The sequence below is a fragment of the Cygnus olor genome, chromosome 1, assembly GCF_009769625.2.
Source record: "Cygnus olor isolate bCygOlo1 chromosome 1, bCygOlo1.pri.v2, whole genome shotgun sequence".
Taxonomy (NCBI): domain Eukaryota; kingdom Metazoa; phylum Chordata; class Aves; order Anseriformes; family Anatidae; genus Cygnus; species Cygnus olor.
Window position 1 is genome coordinate 178,186,556 of NC_049169.1, and position 26,150 is coordinate 178,212,705.

A 26,150-nucleotide genomic window follows, 5' to 3' on the forward strand; every position below is an offset into this window, starting at 1 on the left:
AGCTCCTCCTTGTGTAAGATCCCACTGCTGCCAATCTCCAGAGACTGAAAATGAATTAAAAAGAGGAGGAAAAAGCAAAAACCATGGGAAAGCAAAATAAAGGAGCAAAAGAGAAAACAAAGCAGAACAAATGGGACTAATGCATCACAAAGAGGGCATAGAGAAAAAAAGAGATAAATAAAGGCACATCACTAGATTTGAGAAATATTAAAGAAACAGTGGTAAGATCTGCACACATGTTGAAAACACCATTAGACATAGGATCCTCTAACATGCCTCAACACAGGCCTGAACATCCAGGAGATCCAGTAGCAGGACAATTATACTTTAAGTGATCCAGGCAAACGCCTGACCCCAGGCATAAAATGGAGACAGTGGTTCTCCAGCTTCTGTCAGGCATCTTGGGACTTACAGATGAAGCACTCAATGAAAATACTTTGCATTCCATTTCTTAGAGAACATGTAACTTCTTTTGAAAACCAATCTTTTGGGTCCTCTACACAAAAATCTAATTATGAATTTTATTCTATAAGAACAATTCAACCTCTCCCCCATTATAAATCTCTTAAAATTTTCTCATACAGATCAAATTCAGTTCAGTTGTTACATCCGTACATTTGAGAACCCTTTTCCTCTTTAGAGCTGAGATGAAAAAAATGTCTCGTTTTGTAAATTCTTTAGAAAGAATAAAAACCTTCTACATCTTCTCTTGTTTCCCCCTCTCCATTACTAGAAGTTTAGCAGCATTTCAAGCATCGTAAAGTGTGACCTGAGTTTTAAAAAAGAAATCACCTAAAAATTGCTTCGTTATATGCAAGAATGTACTTCTGAAATTGCCTGAATATTTTCTGTAAATGTTCCAAGTAAGATACTAGCTTCACTGAAATACTTGAGAAAATTTTCTGGAACTCCAGCATGCCCGAGTTTTTTACCTTTATAGACCTTTTCTTCAAGCACTTCTTCACATTCATACCTTAACTACCTTAAGCAGTTGCAAGGAAAATCAAAGGAAACGCAGACAAAAAGCCAGTTAAAGCACAATCTTAAGTACGGGAGGATCAAGAGTAGAGCTACTTCTTCCAACTCGCTTTATGTTCAGAACTTGTTAGTTGCTCATAGAGACTCACTTTTTCCTTCAGTTAGAAGTTAAATTTGTAAGTTTGGCTACACATTTCTCCCCGAGTAACTGTAAGCATCAAACACTTCCCAGTTTCTGCCATACAAATACCACGATATTGAAAATTCAGCCTCCAAAGATCCATCATATTCTCCCATTCATGGCAGCTGAGATTTATCAAGAGCTTTAAGAAGTTCAGCATTAAACTGTCAACAAAACTCACACATACTCCAAATCATCCAACAAAAAATATGAATGTATCCATTACACATACCAATTTATTGCAGATATTCTCCAACTTTCAAGAAGCATATAATCAATAATTGCTTCAAGTTCAGAATCCAAGATCTGAAAAGGAGATAATATATACAAGTCACTAAATGTATACAGCTTAAGGCTACAAAAGAAAAGAAAAAAATATCATTGTATTTGGAAATGAGTTTATGAGATAGTTCTTCTACAGTAGTGCATCACATGAGCCATTCTGGGTGATGGAACTGATGGTATGATAATTTAAAGATTATTAAATTTAACATATATAATAGTATATAGATTCTTAGACAACTTCTGCATATGAGTTCAAAATTAGTACAAAACTCTGAAAACACATTAAATTTCCAAATAGCACTTTTACTACAACTATCTATAATGAAAGAACAAAAACAATATATTCAATATGCAAAAATGACAGTAGCATAGCAGAAAATAAAAATGTATTAGGAAAGCACAAACATCCATATATACATTTATGCAATATTCTACCTTTAATTTGCAGCAAGATTGTGGCACAAACAGGGAAACCACATGAAAAAAATCAAGGACATCATTATGTGCATTATCTCTTTGTCCAAAAATGCTGAATAGGGCAGTTCTGCTACAAATGTGAAATTCTAGATGCACATTTTTGTAAGCATATGTGTAACACCTAGTCACAATTAGTCCTAGAGTATCTGTAATTTTTCCTGGTGATTCTTGCACATTGACATAGAGCATAATGCATTTGATAAGGCTAACGTGTGGAAAAAAAAAAAAAAAAAAAGCTGAAGAAGATGCACTGGAAGAAAGAAACAGGCTCAGCAGACCAAGAAAAGATGCAGAGGAGGAAAAAAAAAAAAAAAAAAAGGAGGAAAAGAATTTCATTTGTCCAAATACACTTGGTCTGATCTTTGTTCTGGACAGTGATTTCTGAGATGACAACATCAGCTTCAACATCATGAGTAGATGGTGCACTGAGTATTTCTACTGCACCATTGTTATCATTGAATTCTGCAGCAGGAAAAACTCTTTCACACAGTGCTGTCAAATAGCCACATCCCTAAAAAGAATTAGATTGCACATTAGAAAGTCTTGCCTCTTTCCTTTCCCCACATTTTTTCCTGAGCTTTAGCCTGCAGCTGCACCACTGGTACCCACGACATGATTCCCAGCGTAGGCAAAGTGAATCACCCCAGCAGAGTTAGATGAATAAGTAACAGAACAGCCTATACCCACTACGCATCAATGGTCACCTGGCTGGGAGCACCTATGTGCTCCAGCTGCATAGCAGGCATTTTCTTCTCTAAAGGTTCAACCCACCAAAGGAGTCCTAGACTCCCTCTTTTCCCTCCTGTGAGCTGGTAATTTTCAAGCAGAGAGACAAAATGTAAATATCAGCATGGATAATTATTTCACTGCTCATTTTTTTGCAAGATAATCAGACATAAAGATATGGCTGTCTCTGAGAAGCAGAAGCAGTAGAAATTTTCATCCAGCAACTGCATGAAAGATCCTGCCAATTCTTCTTACAAAGGCAACAGTTCACTGATTTGTAGCTGCTGCCTACTTTCATGTGTAAGAACAACTACAGAAATCCTTCATTGGTCTTCTCTACATATTTTCAGGCAATCTCTATAAACATGACAATAGTGAGGATTATTTATTCTATACGCTACATTGCCATTCCTGCTGTTGATGTCAACTGTGGAGAAGCCAGGCACAGCAGCTCAGGCTCCATCACAGGGAGGCACGAGTAACGCCACTACTTCTCTGCCATTTACAATTTCTATTCAATTCCCCCAAAGAGATTTTCCTCAGCAGAGGAATCAAAAAGAGAATGCCATTAAAGTTAAATGTGTAAATCAGCCAAATATCACCTCCAAAAGCAGTGGGAACTATTTACTAGGTAATACCAATAAGAAGCAACTGCAAGATCAGAGAGTAGCCAAAGTTTACCCTTTATTCTCTACAGAAACATCTTCTGCTTTTCTGCATTTCCTTCTCCATCAATTAGCCTTGTAGCATTTTTCCCACATAAATTTATTCCCTACAGTTTTCCCCTCTTATTTATCCCTCTCATCTCTTACCCACTTTTATGGCTGCATGATTTATCCTCGCTTGCAATGTTCTGCAGTTGACTGTAAGCACTCAAGCTACCACACCTGAACAGGAGTTACCACTCATCATTAGGCACCTAAATGCACAGATTCCAGGCTGCAAACATCTTAGGCTGAGTAATCTTCATGATAGGCAGTAGATTCCAAGGGCTGAACTATGAAGACAAACCCAACTTTTCTTGTAAAGGTAACCTTCAAAACACAAGTCGCGTGTAAAAATCTCCTAACATGATAATGCATGAAACAACATTATTCAAAGACGGGTCTCAAGGGATTGTTGACCTGAAAATTTCTTGTATCACATTTATAGAGGAGCAGTATGAATTATTGCATGGCTGAGACAGGTCTGTTGCAACCAACGTTACATGTGAGTATACGCACACAAATTGCTGTGCATAACATTAGCAGCTTTTATTTTAGAAGTGACCACCCATTTGACTGTTCCAAAAAATCTCGGAGGGTTGTTAAAAGATGCCAAGGAAACTTTTCTCTTCTAGCACACTTTCTAACTTTAATAACACCAGCTGTCATTTTTGCAAACACATCGTGCCCTCCACAGTTATCCCATATTCTGCAAACACCAAAAAAGCCCCAAACCCTCCCACAGTTATTAACATCTGCTTCATTGCTTCATTTACTGATACTGACAAACTGAAGGACAAAGGCATGATTTAACAGATTGTTCTGTGCAAAGAAACAATGCAGTTCACAAAAGGATTCATCAAATGCCCCTGTCAGAAAGCCTTACAAAGTACAGCTTAATGAACGTATGCAAATTGCTGTAATATATAAAATGTCTGCTACCACTTCAACAAGTAATGTGCTTATGAAATCTATAGAGAATGGTAAGATAGATCAATCTAATTTGTCTTTGAAATAAAGTGATTTGGTTTTCTCATGATAATTTCAATCTCTTTTTTTTTAATGTCTTGTGGCATGACAACAATACATTACATACAATGAACCACCACCGCTTTAGACCCTAGAAAATGTGACTATTCAATAGAAAAAGCACCAGACAAACTGGAAGCACACTGGTACACTTCAATATTTTCCTTTGATGTTTTGACACACAGGAACATCTAAAAAAAATGTCATTTCCAAGCCTTGCTGCATTTAAACAACCCCTATTTTTTGGAGTTGCTTGATGCAAGGTTGAAGCCTGAATTAAGCCAGGCCAAAATTTACAGTATGCAAAACTGCTCAGATCTGAGGGAACATCAGAAAACAACGTCCATGCAGGATGATCACTGCTGTTGCTGTTTTCAACATTATTGATCTCGAGATCAGATAATTTTCTTTTCATCAAGATAGGGAAAATGGCTTCTGAGCTAAAATAATTTTTGATGGAGAGAAAAAAAAAAGAAAAACAACCACAACAACAACAAACATTCTAAGGCTTTTTTTCTCCTGAAAACTAAAAGTCCTTTTTACCAAGTTACTTTTTCAAAAAAGACAGTTTCACTGTTTTATCAAAGAAGCTGAAAACCACAATTAAACCTACCCTTTAGGAATTTAAGAAATAAATAGAACTTCTCTAAATATTTACATTGAAGAAAATACGTGGAAAAGAACATGGCATAGTGATCTCACCAAAAACCATGCAGAATTTCTGGATCTTGATTTTACTATTTAGGCCTAGGAAGGTGTGGAAGAGACGGTGCATCACACGGCACTGTGATCTACCATGAGATTCTCCTTTAAAGACCTTTTTTTTCTCTGCAAACATCTGTCAGAAGGAGCCTAGGTACAGGTAATGGTGCCTTGGGGCTGCAGTTGACTAAATCATGGGTTTTGCACTCTTTTCTTTTCTTTGTAGAGGCACTATTCACCCTTTGCAAAAAGTACTCAGAGCATCATGTGTACTAACATAAAACTGATTCCTCTTCAGAGCCAACTGAAAATTAAGCAAAACTATGAATGTTTATTATTTTATCCCAGATGGTCTGTCTACTTATTTGCATCTAAATGAGTCTATATAGGTGAGCTGGGAGGCAAAGAGGAGGAAGAAAGGGTGATTTTTTTTGTTATTTTTTCTTTAATTTTTAATTTTTGACCACCTTTTTACACTTTCAGAAGCCCCAGTCATCCAAAGGCTACAAATACAGAACACAAATTATCTGGCCTCTTCATCTTCCTTTCAGTCTCATTTCTCTGGAGTCTGTGATGGAAAAGGTCCAGGACACAGTTTGCCAGTTCTTTTACATGCTATTTATTAAACCCAAAATTTTCCAGCTGGAAGGTGTCCATCACATTCTATGGAATTCAAGTTTTCATAGGAAATAAAAAGAACTCTAGTGCTGGGACTGCAAAAGGAAAACAAACAAACACTCTCTAAGTAACACTTCACTGGGTGTTCCTTTGTTAATTTACACTAGGACAAAAGTCCATGATGTGAGTATGGTGAGAATGTTCCCTAGTTATCTTACAAGGAGAATTTTCCCCTGCCCAAAACAACTGTCCAATAAATAAACAGTTTCAACTCTTACATCATTCATTATGTCTATCACATTACTGTATAATTACTATTACTATTGAAGAGAGACTCAAGTTTTGCTCACTGCCTGAGGCAAAATGACTAAATTGGACAGCACTCTGTGCAGGATTTTTAAATCTCTGAATCACAGAACAGCAGTTACTGCATTAAGAATTAAGCAAGCTGTAACTTAGAGTCTAGGTTGAAACACAATGCCAGAAATGTGTTGTGATCTCCTTTTAGAGGCATTAACTTGTAAAATGCCTTCCAGTTTGTTACACTGAATATTCAGTATATATCAGACACTATGGAAAAGGTTTTTATTTCTATGCAAAAATGTATACACTAGAGTGACTATGTGTAATACTTTTTTAAGAATTTGGTTTGTATCTGATAATTAAGGGGTGATATCCTTAACAATTTCTATCACTTTCAGATGCCAGGTAGCTACATTTAACATAGCAGACTTTAGCATACTTTACATTTAACATAGCAGACTTTAACATAGCAGTATTAAAATTTGCAAGATGGTGGGTGGTGGGTTCTCTGGCTTCCCTTCACATTCAGCCAAAGACTGTAATCTGGGAATAAATGGACATGCCAAGCCTTCCTTTATTATACCTCATTTTCTAAAATTATTCTTTCAGATTCCATCATTACCATCCCTATTTTAAATTTGTTCTTTTTAACATAAATCTACAAGTACAGAAGAATGTCTCCTCTTTTGACAGTACATTGAGGCCAGCAGGTTCACAGTTGGTACAGTTAATAAAGGCAAATTAAGGAAGCTCTATCTCACATCTCCTCTCTCATCTCTTGAACCCATATGAAATTGTACTAATTACCCTAAGTAAAATTAAATATTTTAACTTTTCCCTGGAAGAGGAGGAAAAGATTATTCTTGCGAGTCGATCTTCTTACAGCTCCCCTAAGGTGCAGCATCTAATAGACATCTAATAGAAAGTGGGGGGGGGGGGGGGCGGAAAGAGCCTCCTGTAGAGACTTCTGTTTCAGTCTAAAAAAACTGCTTCAATAAAGTATATTAACCTGTACACCATCATTGACAAAATTACAGTCACACCGTGTGCAATGGAGTGTGCTACACAATAATGCAATAAAACATTTTTTTTTCACCTATTACTTCAGGCTTTTTATCCATTGGCAACATCAGTGTTTAAAGTCTGAGTTCCCTGCTCTAACAGAACAGGTGAGAAGCGGAGTCAATCAGTGTCCTCCCAGTTCCACATCCCTAGCCATTAACAGACTCCTGCCACCCATCACAATGAAGGTATTCACCCATCGCTGTTACGGGCAAGGTAACTATACTGGACAGCAGCTTTATCAATAGCAGCAAATGGTTCTGGGACTATCCTACACTGACAGTGAAGTAGATTAGTAGAAATTGAAATCCTTTCTTTGATTATCTCCTTGGCAAGCTAGGACAGACCAATGTTCCTTGTTGAAAAAGAAAAATGAGTTTAAAAAGAATGCAGATCCTTCTCAGCTCAAAGAGAGCTAATTCCAAAGGGATGAAAATGTCCTTTTTGCGTGAATGGGTTCTCCAAGCGACCTGTGTGAGAAAAGTGAGAAAGCTGCACTAGTCTGTCTCAAAAGCAGCATCCAAGGTGCTCAGATTCCCAACATGAAATATTTTGGTGAAAAAAAAATAAAAAAAAAAAGGCAACAAAATGCTTTACTGTGGCAGGCCCTTCTAAAGGGAAGCGGGCACAACAGGCAGGCAACATGACCACTGCTTTGGGTTGGGCAGTGCAAGGCCTAAGCTCCCCTGCTGCATCCCTATAGAGGCCCTGAGATAAGCAGACATGCTGCCATCACAGTGGTACGGAGCTTGGAATAGAAACTTGCTATGGAAATACATTGGGGTTTTGGTCTGTTTGTTTGTTTCTCTTTCAAGAGTACGGCAGATGCACTAAGCTGCACTATTTCAGACTAGTGAAAGACTGGGTAAGCAATTCAATGCTTTAGATGCAACAGATCTCAAACTCAACCCATCTTTAACTACAGTGAAAAGTACTAAGAAAGCCCTGCTCAAATAATCACAATGCATGCAAAATGGGGGGTCCAGGAAGTTGAATATAGATCACATTTTTCAGGACTAGGGCCTATTAGAACAACATGGGTAAGTTTTGCATGTCCGTGACATTCAGTTATCTTGGAAATTCTTTAAATAACAGCCAGCATCACAGTATCTGAAGATTATGATACCAGATAGCTGCATATAAGAGGAACCATTCAGTACTAGCCACCAGTGAAGTTCCTGCTCAGAAATCAAAGGTGGGTCAACAAATCCATATGAGAAACATCGTGTCCTCTTTGAAAGCAAGACCATCATGTCCTCCTTGAAATAGACAGCCATTTTAACAGCAGTCAGCTACAATTCAAAGGTGTTTGCTCACATTATTTTTAGTGTTACAGAAAAGAAAGTCCAACTTTCCCCCTGGTCTCAGAAGCAAGCACAAAATCTGAAACTGTGAAGGGGAGCAGGATCAAGAAATTAGAGAGGAGTCTAAGAAGCCTTTCTAAGTAGTAAGCCATGTCTTCTGCTAAAAGTGGAGGACAGGTACCAACATGTTATCCTCTGAAAAATCAGAAATAATGAGGAATAGCTCATAAGGGTTATCAGCAGACAGGCTAGTAGCAGAATGAATTCACCACAGCGATGATACAACAGTATTAGGATAGCAGAGCAATTCTAAGCAAAGGTAGCTAAAAATACTACCCCTGCCCAACACACACTCCTCCAAGACCTTCTTATCTTCAGTATAGTGATGTTTCAAAGTTAAATGTCCCAACAGACAATTCCATACTCTGTCTGCTGGCATCAAGATGAAGCATGGTGTGCTGTGGTAGGCTTGTAGTCTCTGAGGGTTGCATGTCTGTATGAATGATGAAGATAGCTGCATTTTTTTCCAGTTACTGTGAATTAAGAGCAGAACCCTGCTGCCTGGCAGGTTTTCATCATGGGCTTCAGCTGGGAAAAGTCTGGGTATGGTGCCTGGGCTGCAGTATTGAAGAAATACACAAATCTGAGGGACAAAAAGGGGTCTTGTCTAGTTTCCTGATCTTGCTTTGTCCAGTAGGGCCACACAGCATCTGTTCCACAGAGACACACACAAACCACACAATCTCTTCCTAATACCAACAAGAAAGACCAAAACAAAACACCTCAAATGCTTTTTTTTGTTTGTTTGTTTGTTTTTTGGGGGGAGCAGCTGATATCCCTAACTCCAAGGGTCTGGCAACAGCAAGGAATTTTGCACACTGACCTCTCAAAATGAGTCTTCCTGGCATCTGTTAGCCAAATATTCTGGTTTTCTACTTTACTGTTAGCAAATTATTTTGTTTTTCTACTCAAATAGTGTGTCTGGAGTTTATTCCAGTACTTCACCTCTTGGGATGTTTGAAAAATTTCTTTTAATTTTCAGTCTAAATTCATTCAGGACTAATTAATAAACATATTAACTTCTGCTGATATTATCCTTCAATTTCAACAGCTCTCCTCCCTCTCTGGTGTTTGCCCTCCAAATGTATTTAGAAAAAAGTTTCCTCCTGGATATTATATACAAATTACAGGGAAAGGAGGCTTAGCACATTTTGCCATAAAGTCTGACAGAAGGGAACCATCCACTGGGAAACCATATTTAATTTATTTTTTAACTAATGAACAAAACACATATGCTGATTTCTTTTTCTATGAGCTCCATTACAAGCTAGGAATGATTATACCTGCATGGAGAGCAAGCTATAACCTATGGCTAGCCAAAAGGCAAGAACTGCATCCGAGCAGTCAACCGCCTAGGGCTGCACTTTAAATGCAGTTAGGGTTCTGAGCACTAGCACTGAGCTGTCAGTAGAGGACAAATATATAATAGGGGAGGGGAAAACAGCAGGCATCTGTCATCCAACAGCCATCTTACTAGATGACATGGAAAGTGAAAGATATTGGCCATAGCCTTCCTCCGGCCCAGAGAGACTTGAAAACCAAAGAATCTGGCACGCAGACCTCCTACTCTCTAGGTAAATGCTGCACTTACTTCATGTCTATGCAAAAGGCAGTTTCAACCATCCCCCAGTTTTTCAGTGTAACCACCATACTTCTCTGTTGACTTCAGTGTCATTCAAATGTGTCAGGAACAGTCTCAGCACACCCACCAGGCCTCGCTGAGTACTAAAGCAGCCCACTGCTGTCTCCAAGCCACGGTGGCATTGCCACAGAGAGCATCAGGACTTCTGTCTTCTTGAACTGTGATGTCTGAACATGCAGAGACCCAACCTTTAAATACCTAAGGAAGTCTGTGGTCCAGGACAGAGGGACTGATCAATGTAAGTCAGGTGGCCCTCCAGCACAGTTGCCCTGTATTGATCTCCACAACTTCAGCACCAAGGGGGAAAATTTGTCTCACTGACTGCAGATGTCAATATGTGAGCTCATCACCTTGGGCTACCCTTAATTGAAAGAGAGTAATAGGTACCTCGAGGGCTCAATTCTTCTCATCATAACATGGATAACTACAATAGCTCACATGAATTACACCCAACTCTAGGGTCCGATGGTTTTAAAAGGAATCTAGGGAGAGTAGCTTTGATGTAGGCACTCACACTAGATAACTCAAGGTAGTTTGGACAAATCTTACTGATGAAGCCTGCAGCAAGAGAACTGGCATTCAGACAAATCACTGATCTGAAGTCACAAACAGGGGTTCAAAGGATGGGTTTTCAATAACGCCATGATTTAATCTGTAAGTCTTTATTCAGCCCAGCCTTTTCTTGTTGAATTTTAAATAGAAGAATTTGAGATTTGGCTCAATGATAGCAGCAATAAAAGTCGTCATTAATCTAGGAAGACTGATTTATTAGAAAATATTAAAATAACTAAATATGTATAGCTTGTCTAAAGCCATGATTGAAAGAGAAATATGATAATTATCTACAAGCTCTGGAACTAAGGATTTTTTTCATAGGGATTTTCAGGAAACTATAGCTAAGAGTAATGTGATTATACCGAGCAAAGTAACATTTAGGCTGACAGGAAAAAAAAAAATCCTAATAATGAAGTGTATTCTATTGTAGAATAATCTTCCAAAGGAAATTGGCTGAAGTCCAATCACATCTAAAGCCAACTGGACAGAGATCCACAGAGAACAATCCTGCATTAGCTGCAAGATGGACTAGATGACTCAACAGCACTTTTTCATTTTTAAATTCCTATCATTCCACTGTACAAAATAATCCAATAAGCCAAAGTGAGAGGGAAATAGGCTTAGCAACAACTGCACAGCCGTCTCTTCTCCAAAGTCTGTATAGTGCAATCAGGGTGTCTTGCAAGAGGGAAGGACTGTCTGTACGTGGTCAAAGTACCGTGTTAATTTGGTGTTACAAAGTCTTATGCTTTCTGTCCCCTTTTCCTTCTTGCTCCACTCCCTAATAAAATGACATTACAAGGAAAATCGACCCTGTGTTATAAATGTATCAATCATGATTTTTGCTGCACGAGTTACTCATAATTTGTTTAAGCCTTCTTGATCTCAGATGCCAATTGGTGTTAAACAAAACACAAAAAAAATAGCCTGTAGGCACATATTTCCACCAAAATAATTTTGCCACATATTGATCTACAAGGAGTAGGGTAACAGTGTTTTCTTAAAGTTTTCATACTCATTTTTATGGCCATCCAATAGTTTAGTTTTGAAGAGGTTTTGACATTTATAGCTAAAAAATCTTTCTGAGCGTATGTGTTAATATACCCTCTGTTGTCTGTTACACTGCAGGAATAAATAACAGAAGTCTTCCTAAAGGATGACTATTCAATTCAATTTTGAATTTGGTTTCCCTCTTCGGGGAATATTAGACAGTCCTAACAATATATATATATATATATATATTTTCTGAAGAAAGTGCTTTCAAGTGTAACACTAGCTTCCTACAATCCATTGCAATTCCACTTTTCCCACAGCAGTCTCACTCTGTAATGCAGACCAAATCTCTTCAACCCACTTCATGGAGTGGCCTGAGATTTCGGGGCATGTATATAGGATGTGTAGCTAGGAATGTCTTTTCTTAAAAGGATTTTTAAAAAAACATCCCCTGAAGAATAGATCTGCATGACATAGCTTGTTGCTTTTTTTTTTTCTGTTTAGTTTATTTGTTGTTGTTGTTGTTTTGTTTTCCCTGAAGTGCTCAATTAAGCATACAACAGCACAGACAGGATTTCTGTTTTTCTAAAGAAGGAATATTAATGGAAACTTGTCCACAAAAGCCAACAGTGATCAAAAGCTCATAGCTAATACCCCTGGTTCTGAATTATTCACCTAATTTCTCCCTGATTTTTTTCCCATCTCCAATGAACTTTCCTAATTAGAACCCACCTTCTTTCCTACTTTCTTTCCATTGTCAAAGAAGTTAAAAAAAAACAGTGTTAGAATTTTACTGTACATCATTCTTTTAATTGCTTATACATCTGAGATTTTTCCTTCTCTCTTGTCTTAAGATAATAAGAGACGTAAAACATGAATTACCCTTAACCGATACAGCTGCTAATTCCCATTACTGGCAATAGAGCTGAGGCAATAAAATGGCAGCTGTGTCCCTGCAGTCTACCTGCACGTGAAACTGAGCTTGCCTTAGTAAAAGTGACTCACCACTTTTAATTGGTCTGAAGATATGCCAAGAGAAAAACTGACTGCCACATGATAGTTCAAGGGGTTTGGATACATACTGCTGCGGGATGGTGTTCAAAGAGCAGTCAGAGATGCCATCTGTGGTGGTTTTACCGTGCTAGAACCAGCTGAACTCCACTCTCTCACACACCCTCATCAAAGGAAAAAGGGGAGAAAATGCTACGGAAAGAGCTCAAGGGTTGAGATAAGGACAGGGAGATCACTCAACAATTATCATGATGGGCAAAACAGACTCAGAGTAGGGAGATTAATATAATTTATTGCCTATTACTAACAAGCTAGAGCAGTGAGAAATGAAAAAAAAAAACAAACTAAAAACACCTTCCCCCCATCCACCCTCTTCTATGACTTCCCCTTGAGCGGTACAGGAGAATGGGGAACGAGGGCTGAGGTCAGTCCCTGACGCTTTGTCTCCGCCACTCCTTCAGGGTCACTCTCTGCCCCTGGGCTGCCCATAGGCAGCAGCTCTTCAAGAACTGCTCCAGCAGGGGTCCATACCACAGGGTCCATCCCCCAGGAGCAAACTGCTCCAGCACGGGTCCCCCACGGGTGGCAGCTCCCCCCGGACCCCCTGCTCCTCTGTGGGCTCCTCTCCATGGGCTGCAGCTCCGGCCCGGGGCCTGCTCCTGCGGGGGCTCTCCGTGAGCCGCAGCCTCCTCCAGGCCACATCCACCTGCTCCACCGGGGGCTCCTCCACGGGCTGCAGCGTGGAGATCTGCTCCATGTGGGACCCATGGGCTGCAGGGCCAAGAGGCAGATTTGTGGACTGCAGGGGTGACTGTACACAAAAGGGTCAGTGGGTAGTGACAGAAAAAGGAGGAAAAGGCTGTCTCAAAGCATGAGGAAGGGGCCCAGATGAAGCAACATCCTAGCACCTCCAAAATGACTATGAGGCAGAAGACATTGCCCAAAAGACAGTCCTAAACATGTGAAGAGCTCCTTTTACCCTGCAGTGTTCTGGGTAACCTGGGCAGAGCTCCATATCCCAACCCAGCAACAAAGTCTCTGCTGCTGCCTTTGGGTTTCTTTTCTGCTTGAAATCTTAGGAAAAACAAGAGTCACATCCCCAAACCAGGATATGATGAGCCATAGAAATGGAAAAGCTGACTAAAGCACTGTCCAAGTCCCGCAGAGAGGGGAAGATCAAGGAAGTAGTAGAAAGAATATATATTTTTAAATTATGTTTAAGGAATTATTACTAGGAAATCAGCTGTATAATTCTTAACTCAGACAGCTAATTCTAGTGATGATATTTTAACCAAAAGCTAACCTTGCTGTAATTTTTCTCTGATTTACAATGTTGAAATAATTACACAAGAAAAAAAAAAAAAAGGAGGAAATATTATATTTCTCTTTTAAATGGGTGAGAATCAACCACTTAAAAATAATCGTATATAAAGGCTACATAAAGCTTAGCATGAAGGATGGCTTTTTCAAGCAGTAAGGACTGTCAACATAGCAAAGATGCTATGACATGAAAATACCTTCACAGCTTCACGGCAGAGTAAGTACTTGTTTCTTTGTCCAGTTTATTGCATGTATTGCTCTGTCAGAAGAATTGTGGCCAGGCAGCAGGCATGAAAGCTACATAATTTCCTCCTACAGGCTTCTGCACTTATATGGAAATATCTGGAGAGAGGGATGATTAGTGACTGAGTGTGTTCAGCCACAGGAGGTTTCTCAAGGATGGGTAGGAAAGTGAGAGGGAAGAGAGAGATGACCATCCCTGCAGTGAAGAGTGGGGAGCAAACTCACAGCCAGGCTACAAGAGGTGGCAGAAAGAAAGGGAATTTGCTCATGGAGATCTTCCAGTGGGGATTTCATAGGATCTGTGTTTAAACCTGAGAGCTGCAGGCTGGAAAGAATGACCAGAAGAAAACACCCTTCCTTCTATCCCAAGGGTCCACTCTGAAGGCAGCAGATCCATTTTCAGTCTCATTATTTCCAGCTGTCTTTCAAGCAGGTCACAGTTTTCTCTCTTAAGAGGAATTTGGCTTTAGTTTAATATCATGCACTGTAACACCCAGTGTTAGGAATAGGAAGTCTTCGTGGTCATCAATGCAGTGTACTCACTTTTAGGAAACCAAAACAGCCCGATACAAAATTCTGCCTCAAGCTCAGATTATTATTGAAAAGATGATGGGAAATGAAAAGAACCTGCAAAATTAATAAATTTTATTCAAAGGAAATAGATCATTTCAAAGTTAGTAAAAGCATTCTGGGGCTTGTAACTTCATACATTAGCACTGAATAGTCCTACTCCAGCAGGTATTTCCAGGTGGTGAAATAAGAACGAAGAAGCAGGACAGTAACAGAGCAGTTATCCTTGTTTCAGGGTGACCAGAAGCAAACTAGTTCATCTTAAGAAAGCAGAGAGGGCTGTGAATTAAAGGTGCACTTTTCAACGTCAAATTATTGTCCACCCCCTCACATACACACTGAGAGAAGTCGTGAGAAATTAAAATGCATGAAGACTCGGGAAAAAGCTTCCTTTATTCTTAAAATTACGTAATTTGGGGGGTTGAATCTTGATTTTTAAGCTTAGATTGCTAACAATGGCACCTCTGTCATTTTGCTTTAGTATGCACATTTCTCCTGAGGCCTTGCAAGGTTTTATTTGGACAGTTTAGGGTTTTGTGGGCCAGGGAGACAGGAGGGAGCATAAGGAGATGATCACCTTCAGAAAGTATTCATATATTGTTCCATTGTGTCCTAAGAGTTTTTAGGGACTAAGGCTTTCTGCATCTATTGGGTGACATCCTCTGATTCTTGCACAAGCTAAAAAGCTCCTAGGGTCCTCTGCCACTGCATAACACTGCACTGAGCAACTATCACAATTAAAGGGCTTTTTAAAACTATAAACACTTACAGAAAGATGTCAAAAATTGCTTGGCATGCTGAAGTAGAAGAAAAGGAGCCTAATACATTAAAAATTAAATGTACTCTAACTGCCCACAAAAACGCAGCAAGTTTACATGCATTAATTATTGCCACAATGTTGAAGTGTCTGTAAGTGCAATTGCATTACCTAATTAAGCCCCAAATTGTCAAATTTACTCATGCAGTGCAGACATACCATATTTTAAAACAATCACAATCAGTTAGATGATACTCCCTTTCTGTGCATGAAGCCATCCAACATTTAAAAGAAAAAAAAAATCTTTCCAGTTTCCTTTTAGATCCCAGGTGGCTTGGATTTTTAAGCTTAAGCCTCCCTAAAACACAGAGGAGTAAATATTTAAAGCATTGTGCAGATTTCATATATCAAAAAACGGGGGTTAGAAGCACAGATCTCACAACTTTATCAAGAGCAAAGGCCCGCGTTCTTTAACCACCACTCCCACTGCAATCTTAGAATACCACATTATGGTCCTCCTGGATTAGAAATTTAAAATGCCTTTAACTAATCAAGACTAATATATAAATATGGAAGACTAAAGAGTACACTCCGTGTACTAAGTGCAACCCAAATATGTTATCAAATATTCTGGTATTACTGTTAATCACAGTAACCTTTTTTAACCTTATGTTCACAAAATCAATTGATTTTCTGAAAAGCAGCATGCCTCACCTTTCATTCAGAAAAGAAAGGCGCACTGGCAACAATGGCTTTCGAAGTGTTTCCATGCCAAGCACAGCATCATGAGATATAGTGGTTACACAACATTTTCACACTACTTACAGAGATTTTCTAGGCACTAATAACACCAGTTTATTTTTTAATGGGGCTGCTCTGAAGAAAAATAATTAACATATGGTTGACTTCCCATATATTAGAGAAAACAATAATAGTGACTAAATCAGTCTTTCCGTGGTATGGCATAATTTCAGCTGTCTTGGTCATGATGAGTTGTGCAGCTGACTCATCTCACAGACAGGCATCACGTAATGAGAATGAACACAAATTGTTTGCAATGTCAAGGATTAAATTCTACGTAAGGCAAAGGCCACAGGACCATATTACAAGGGACTACCTAGAAAGCAGAAGCCAGCCAGCCATAACCTCTCTGAGTCACAGGAACCCCCTGACAGGTGGTTAATTGATAATACCGATAATAATGAGGCAACATCTACTCTGTCAGCTGGATTGCTAGGCTTCAAGTGAGGGCATGTTATCTTGACTTTTCACTGTCCCTGAGTTCAAGGTATCATTCTGAGCGTGTGGCTTAAAAGCCCCAGATCCATGCAAAGTTAAATTCTTACAAGAAATTTGTATCTGCTACAACAAGAGCTCAAAATAATCTCAAGCTGTAGCAATGGCACAGAGGACGTCTTAAGATGCTGCATCCTACCAAATTGTGGTCACGAACAGAGCACCAGTAAATGTCAAAGAGAAATCAGTACACTGAATCCACCTGAGAAGCTCCTGTGAGGACCTGCTATATGATGTTTAGGGACATTAGCTGAAATAAATTAAATATGGAAATGATTAAGGGCATCATGTCTGGCTGGTAGGTTCTTATCAGGGCACACGCTTGGCAGACTGGGGGTTCTACTTAGTCACAAAAGGATGTGGAGAAGCTGTATCAGATAACAAAAACAAAAAAATCCTGTAAAACATGCCTCTACTTGGGATCATATTTGTTAACACAGCCATTCAAGCAGTCTTAATCTCAGTACAGGAACTAAAATAAACAGAACAATCTCAGCTGTCAGGATACCACCAATTAATCACCAGGTTTTCTGTATCTGAAGAAAAACAGAAAGGCATCTAAGGCTACCAAGTTTAGGTCCCCCTATATTCAGTGGAGCAAAACAAGGAGCCTAAGACAACTGGACTCTTGACTAAGGTGGCCAGCTAAGGACCTAGGGTTGAGTGGAGCAAATCCAAGCTGTTGCTGGATTGCATTTCTGTACAGCGTGGAGGGAGAGAGGCAATGCAAAACATAGCTGGGCTGAATCACTCCCTGAAGCTGTTCTCTCAGCTGCATGGGGAGAATAGGCACCTAACTAACATCTGTAGGATCAGATCTGGATTCAACCCACCTCTATCTTGGCACAGCAGACTCTTTATACAAATTTAGCATGCCAAAGGATTAATCTACCCATCATTTAACTCAGATGTCCTTAAAATTATTGCAGGAGTTCAGAAAATATGACAGTGGCATGGTAGACAAACTCCTGCTTCCATCAATCATCTTTTCATTAACATCATTCATCCTGTCCTCTTTATTCTGAGTAAAATCTGCATTCTCCCTTTACCATGCAAATACCTCTTACATAATAAATACTGCAACACAATAAATCCTTCAGTGTCCTTTTTTCCTTGTATAGAACCTGTCTCTGCACTGCTTTATACTGAAAAGATTTTTCAGACCTCAGCACACGCATTAACTGTAGTATTTCCTTCCTGTGCAAGCTCATGCAAGGATGGTATTCTTCATTTTCTCCTTGGTGAGGAAGGGCATTGACATTCAAGATCTTCACCTCTACCCACTGGGCTGTGAATCTCTGCATGCATGAAAGCTCCTCCTCTCATCCTAGGTTTGTCCTAGTCAGGAGAAGTCTTAGACTTTCCTCCAAAACGAATGACATGTGAATGGTGTTTTGTTGTTGTTGTTGTTTTGTTTTGTTTTAAATTTCTATGCTCTCCTGTTTTGTTCCCAACTGGATTTTTACTTGCCATTTAGGGAAAGAGAAAAAAAAATGAGGAAAGTGAAAGGTCACCCTACTAGTGGCCTCTAACCACAGAAACTATGAATAAGAAGAAAATACTTTGGACTGTTTTCTGCTAGAAGTTCTGCCTCAGTCTTCCCTTCTCCTCCTGCAAAATGGGTGACGTTCAGAAATAAAATTTGGGCTTGGACACACCTCTAATTGTCATTCATCAATTCTCAAACAGTTTGTCTGTACACAGAAGAAAAAACTAGAAAACTGTGTGCATGTGAAGACAACCATCTGTAAGCAAAAGGACATTATCCAAGAAGAAGCAATGGGCGGATCTGCTCCTGTAATAATTACAGTCTGCTGTTAACAGTGTAACTTTGAGTTGTCAAAACTTGGGACCTAAAATAACCTCCTCCATGTTTTCTTCAAGGCTTTCCTGTGTCCAACTACTTCTCTTTTCAATTGCCTTCACAAATTCTGAATCCTCAACAGACTTGTTACTGACTTTCAGAGCAAATACTCCATGCCAGAAAGCCAGATTTTTATATGCAGCCACTTGAAACAATCTCCAAGACTGATTCTTATCCTGCATTATTACCTCCTTCAGCAAAAGAACTTTGTTTCTCCTGGGAAGGATTTGACTTCCTTACTTATCAACACCTTCCTCTGTATGGCAATGTGTTTCCTCGCACCCTTCTTCAGTCACACAGTGCAAAAATCCTAGAAAAGGTGAAGAGCTGTATGTGTTAATGAAAGACTGATTAGGAATTGACTGCTGATGTCATAGACGCTGCATCCCCTATTGCCGTGGGATTTTCTACCAACTATCAAGCCAGAACACGTGTGCACAGGTAGCAAATATACCATGGAGAGGCACTTGTGCACCTTGCTATTAGCCTGAAACAGATTTTCCAGCATCTGAGCAGTGACCTGTTAATAGCTTACATAATGAAAAACAGCACTGAAATGAGTCAGTGTGCTTGGCAAATTCAGATCATTAACCATGAGAAAGCGCTTCAAGTGGATCAAGGGAGAAACACATACCCCAGAGAACATTAAATAGAGAAGTCTTATTAGTGACAAGTAAACAGGTGCAACATTCCTCTAGAAACAACAGGATGGGCTCCTTCATTTCCCATAGAGAATTCCTCTCTGAAAGACTAGATCTCGCCTTCCACAACAGAGCAAGTGATGGACTCTTGCATCTCTTCCCAGATATCTACTTGCTGAGAGGGAACTCTGTCAGAAATAAGGAGGAAGGGAAAGCCCATGGCTCCTACAACTGCAGATTCACTGCTGTGCAAACACAGCAGGAGCAGGGAGAGATGAATAGAAATCCAAATACAGATACACACACCAGGGCTGCAACTGTTCCTCTTGAGCTGTTTCTTCTCTAGCAGTGACAACCCTCAGCCAACACATGCACATGGTGGTTATAGTTGGCCATTCGAATGGTGGACTTGTACCAGCTTTAAATATTCAAAGAGGTACCTACACCACCAGCAAGTCCAGTCCAAACATTTTGACCATTTTAACAAGACATTTCAAACACTTTTTTTTAATGGATTTTTTGAAGAGTGAAGTAATGCAAGACAAAAATGCAGATTTTCACTGACTCAAGCAAATATTTATTATGTTCTCCATGAAAATGCAGTGTAGATCCCATGTTAAACCAAAGAATGCTTTTTTTTTGTTTGTTTTGTGTTTTTTTTAAAGTATGGCTTAACAATTTTTTGGGAAAGTTAATTGTTTGCATTCTTCTATAAATGATCACAGCACATGAACAGCATACTTTGCTGTATGTGAAACAGCTTAAATCCTAACGTTTACAAAGACAGAGTCTCTAGGATATACTAGGCTGCGTGAAGAACTCATGTTTTACACTTTCAGCAATCCTCTTCTCTTTGGGATTCTCAGCCCCTAGGCTTTATCCTAGAGATATGACGTATACTTAGCGGTTCTCCATATTTCATTTTTATGAAATTGGAGAGACTCTTTTGATGTAAAATATGTAATTTCTTCTCATAAAAGACTGATACAAGGGCCATTTGACAGGACAGGATGTTGCACTGATGTTTTAGATGCCTATCTCTGCAAGCAAGTCTGATGTTATACACAATGCTCACTTGGCTTCGTTTCCTTATCTGTTTTATGTGCATGAACAGCTGGAAATGGACGTATAGAGGTTCTAACCTTCCACGGCACATCTAAAAAATTACACAACCAAAATCTATGCAGCTGTGAATGCCAGAAAGCCATCTGCATACAAGTTAATTGCTTTTGGTTTGAATAGTTTCCATTTTTATCCTGCCATCTACATTTGCACCTATTCAGTAGTTCATTTTGGACACAGCAGGGAACACATGCCACATTGCAATCCAGTTCTTCCATGTTCCAGGCTGGCTCGTCGCTTGCCTTCCCTCAAACCATTTCCTCCCTTCAGCATTTTTCTCAATTTGTCTCAGAAACCAACAGAGCAAACCTAAGGACTGCTATTTTCACCAGCGCTTCTGTGGAGTGAGTTACCAGGCTGAGTGGATGACAAGAGCAAGCATAGGTTTATTTTCTGGTTTCCCAACCCCATTTACTTTCCTGTGACAAACTAGAGGTGTCTAGGAGCAGCAAATTCACCACAGTTCAGCCACGAGCAGGAGGAATAGCAATATCAGACCATGCAACACCTTGAACTGATTGCTTCGAAAATGAACCAGCTGTTCCTTTTGTTCCTTAAATCTGTAGATACACATATGTATGTGTGTATAGCAAATTAACAATGCAAATCATACTCAGAAAAATCTCTGACATCTACTTAAAATCCTGCTACTAATTACAGATGTGATTCAGACCAGTGATGTATTTCTAATTAGCACAAATAATCGGTCCTTTTTTCCTTGGAGGAAATTAGTGTGGCCTAACTAGTGAAAATAAAACCAAACTTCACTCTAAAGACTGCTGCTTCATACCCTCTAGGCAGTTTTTGCTAGCTCTGGCAGATCTTTATTAATGACCCTATAAAAGCATCAATATTATCTAAATAAATCCACAATTTTCTTCAAATATCATCATCTATAGATCTCAGAATGCAGTTTCTGTCCGAGATTGTGTGCAGGCAGGCTTAAGCTTGTAATATTTACAGAAAACAAAAACAAGAAAACATTCTGAGTTACGCATACGGAAATGCCATTAAAGAAACGTGCAACTTTTCTATGTTTACAGGAAGTGTCACTGGAAAAAAAAAAAAAAAAAGTCATGGCATCAAAATCTGCCTCTTTATAAATATATAGAATAAGTCTTCTAAACATTGTTTGCTAGATGTGGGAATGACAACAACAAAAAACCTTACAGTGAGTCACACTACTCTTCTAAGAATAATTAAACTAGAACACTATTTACAGTGACCTTTCTAGTTTACTTTACAGTTACTGATCAAAAGTACAGTGTCACCCTGTGGATACGCATAATCAACTTTATTTTCCATTCTAACTGAGAAATGGAGCTGTTAATGTCAAGAAACATTAGAAAGAAGCTGCTCTGCTGAAGTTGCTCCACCTAGCTAGCATCCCAGCGCTAGCTGTGTGATAAAAAGCCACTCTGTACATGCCTGAAGGAGCTCAGGGATCAGTGGCAGAGGAAACCCAAATCATCATCTGCCCCACTCCCAACAAACCCATCACCAGTGCCATCGGCCCGTCAAAGGGGCATCTCCATGCACACAGGGAGCCCAGAGGCACTGCTGGGGAGGAACGACTTTGGGAAACTGAGGGATAAGGGGACAAAAATGGCTGGTTGTGTATAAACAGGTGGCTGGTCTGAGGCCGCAGCCAGGCTCTTTTCAGGGGTGCCCAGTGCCAGGCCAGGGGCAGTGGGCACCAAGGGGCAGGCAGGAGGCTCCCTCTGAGCACCAGGCAGCACTTGTGTGCTGGGCGGGCGGCTGAGCACTGGCCCAGGCTGCCCAGAGAGGCTGTGGGGTCTCCTCCTGAGAGAGCGGCACAAGGCGCCTGTACGGGGTCCTGGGCACCCTGCGCTGGGGGGCCCTGCTGGAGCAGGGTTTGGGGCCGGGGGCCTCCAGAGCTCCCTGACAGCCTCAGCCGTGCTGTCACTCTGTGATCAGTATGGTTGTCTGGCCATGCCCTGCCCTGAACAGCACAGTCTGTCCTACTTCCTTCAGGGACCTGGACAAGCTAGATTAAGTGGGCCCCTGTGCTGCACCTGGGCCAGGGCAATCCCAGCCATGAGCACAGACTGGGAGAAGAACTCACTGACAGCAGCCCTGAGGAGAAGGACTTGGGGTTCTGGTGGACAAAAAGCTCGACACAAGCCAGCAGTGTGTGCCCAGCAGGTCAACTGCGTCCTGGGCTGCACCATCAGAGGGGTGGGCAGCAGGGGAGGGAGGGGATTGTGCCCCTTTGCTCTGCCCTCGTGAGGCCCCACCTGGAGTGCTGCGTCCAGGGCTGGGACCAGCACAAGGAGGGTGTGGGGCTGTGAGAGCAGGGCCAGAGGAGGGCCATGAGGGTGGTCAGGGGGCTGGAGCACCTCTCCTAGGAAGAAAGGCTGAGAGAGCTGGCAATGTTCAGCCTGGAGAAGAGAAGGCTCCAGGGAGACCTCATGGCAGCTTATCAATACTTAAAGCGGGCTTATAAAAAAGATGGAGAGCAACTTCTTGCTCAGGCAGACAATGACAGGTCAAGGCAGAATGGTTTTAAACTACAAGAGGAGAGCAGGATGAGCTCATTGCTACTTATGTTTGCTGAGTAGGTCTGTACAAGTTGATCTGTGTGGCTGACCACATATATAATATGTGTATACATGTTGCATACGTGTGTCTGTGTGTGTGCCTACTGGCACACTGCTGCAGGAATATAGCCCAGCCTCACTGCTGGTCAGACCTGGAGGCATGGGGCTGTGGCAGCCTCGTCTCGGCTGGGCTGCTGGATTCAGCCTCACCATAACATCTGCAAGTTCTCAAGGGAGGTGTTATCCATCATGGACAAACTAGTATTTAGTTGGAAACAAAGTGGTGTGATCAGTACTGGCAACTCACAGCCAACTGCCATGGTCATGATCCTCTCTCAGGATCTGTGGCATAGACAGAAAGCCCAGACTGCAAGATTGGCACAGCCATCTCCAAAGGATCTTTTGTTTACAACAGTTGAATGATTTTTTTTTTTCTGTTCAAAAAAAGGATGCTAATTGCCTAGTGTCTGCTCTTGTGATCTCATATTATTTACTTTGTCTACAGACAACAGTGCATTCTTCTAATCGGCACCAAAAAAAGAAAGTAAAGGAAAAGTTTCTGGTCATACCAGTGCATCACAGCACCAGTTTGTACTTTTGTTATTTTGCTCAGTTAAAACTATGCTTCATGATACACAGATATATAAGGGAATATGCTCTTCTGCATAAGAATACTGTAATCCTTGGAAAAGAGAACACATAAGTGGGACATCTCTCTCTGTCATCTTGACTATCTTAATCACTATATTAAAAAGTCACATTCATTCTTGTTTTCTCTTATGGGCCAGTGAATTTTGACTTCTGCTCAGCATAACAGTTTCAAGAGAAGTGGTGTGGCAGCCCTGTACATCCAAGCTCGTACTTGAGGTTTGTCCCTTCTCCTTAGAGAGGCAGGGATTATCTTGGGACCTGTCCAGACAAGGGCAGGTTGGGTTCATTTCCCACATTATGGGTGAGTGCGCAAGCCCCTAGGCTGGAAGAAACTCACCATTCCCTTGCCCTGTGCCACACTACTAATCTCTATAGGACAGACATACCTCTGGGGGAAAACAAACAAACAAACAAACAAAAACAACACAACAACAAACAGTTATAGTAATATCATAAGAGGGTAAGAGATTTCTGGGCATGAAGACAGTGTCCAGCAAGTTCCCCCTAGCAGCCCTGAGGACAATATCTAAGGTTCAGATTCAAAATCTTACTGCTTATTGCTTGGCATACATACACACACATATACAAACACTGCAAACTGGGGATTACTGTGAAATCTATCCAGAGGCACCTCAAGTTTAGAGAGATGAAGTGCTCCAAGGGCTGTTCAAAACATAGGCTGGATCTGACCCTCAGGGTAATATCCTGCTTCCTGTCTGCAGTAACTGGGAGCCACAGGTCACTGTTTGTGGACAACTCAAAGCCGGATAATCTGATCTACCTCACAACAGCCTTACACTTCTCCTACTTCAACAGAGAGAGCTTTGATTTGTACTCAAACAAGACCAGCATCAGATCCCTGGTTTACAGCAGCAAAATGTCCCACAGCACCAAGACATTAGAATCCCATGCCACATGCACCTGAGCCAAGCAAAGTCCTTCCTCTATGTAAACAATAACTGACCAAAGAGGATTGCAGCTGTTCACTTTATGCTTGGCATTTCCATTGTAACAAAGAAAAATCTTTTATTCTTTTTTTTTCTGGTTGCTTTTTTTTGTTTGTTTGGTTTTTTTTAGGAACACGGGCAGTACCCAATACATGTCACCCTTTAACATGAACAGAGATATTTCCACACCATGAAAAACAACGGCATCGGCTGAATAAGGAGAGTCTTACAAAGACATCATGAATTAGCAGAAAACTAGTTTGGAAAGATAAGATATTAAACAATTTCTGTGGGGAATAAGAACACTGGAGATTATTTACTTTGCTTTAATTACTTTGGCACATTGCTAGATTAGTTTTTGTACGCTACTAGATTTTCATACCATCATTTTACAAATGCAAAGAAGCAAGTTCATGTTCTGAATATTTAAAGTTCGCCGTATCTGTATTATCTTGTCCTGTTCTGGATTTTCTGCCACTCAATTCACAAATAAATAAGAGGCTTATAGCTTCACTTATAGCTTCACTTTTGAAATTATTACAGTAATGCAAGCAGCATCCTTAATTTCTAGGTTTGTCTTTCTGGCTTGCTTAGCATCTATGTACATGTGTTTTGACAAGAAACCACTGTTAACATATGCAATACCAGAATACTTGATAATCATGAAGTGTCACTCATGCTTTCCATCTAGATCACATTAGGTCATCCTCCGTTCTCCTGGAGCACTTTACTTTGATGGAAAATTGATAATAAGGCAGTTTCCAGAGGGTTATAACTTATAAAAACATAGTGTAACATTTGAAAGAAGTTTCCCTGAAGGCTTTATGAAGTGTTTAATAGGCTCTATAGTTATGGACCATATTACTGCACAACACTAATAAAATGGCAGTTTTAGGCTTTTGATTAAATAGAGCACAAAGAAACCTGTGATAAAAAACAACACTTGTCTCACTGTTTTGATACTATTGTGAGATTTATGAGCCCCTACGTGCAAGATTTAACTGGCCGACATAAAGATCCTGTCTTATCCTTGACTCTTTCCTAAATCCAAACTGTTTCAAGATTGTCATTTGCAAGAAATCTGAAATGTTCCTGTCTTGAAGAGTTGATTGCACCTGAAACAACTGGAGACAATACTATTTCAATACATTTAAACAACAACAGTCTATTCATGAAACAAAACTCTATTAATAACATGATTATGATCCAAAAATTCCCCAAACTAATTTGCCACATTTTAAGATTAGCACATTTGGCCATATGTACTGCTAAAGAGCTTTGGAGTTGCCTGCAGCGCTAACAGAGCAGGGACTTTGCTTTTTTATTCTGTGTGTGTGCAGTGTCTAAGACAGTAAGGCCCATTATTATAGCTCCCCCATAAAGAGAAATCCAAAAAATGTAACTATTATAATAATTTTCATTACAAATACTGACCAAACAGTAAACACCTATACACTCATAAACCATTTAAATTGTAGTGTACCCCACAGAAGCTTGAAGGATTACTCCACACAACATGATGACAGAGTTAATTTATAGCCAACTGGG

The 26,150-nt window shown here is 40.2% G+C and overlaps 1 protein-coding gene across 7 annotated transcripts in view; it reads right to left on the bottom strand.

The window, feature by feature from the left end:
• Positions 1-26,150, bottom strand: part of ENOX1 (ecto-NOX disulfide-thiol exchanger 1) — a 365,243-nt gene that overhangs the window by 291,792 nt on the left and 47,301 nt on the right. For all 7 annotated transcript variants that reach the window (XM_040541548.1, XM_040541556.1, XM_040541497.1 and 4 more), the window contains one exon: positions 1,392-1,465. The gene's annotated coding sequence lies outside the window, so the exon portion shown is untranslated. The remainder of the gene's footprint in view (positions 1-1,391; positions 1,466-26,150) is intronic.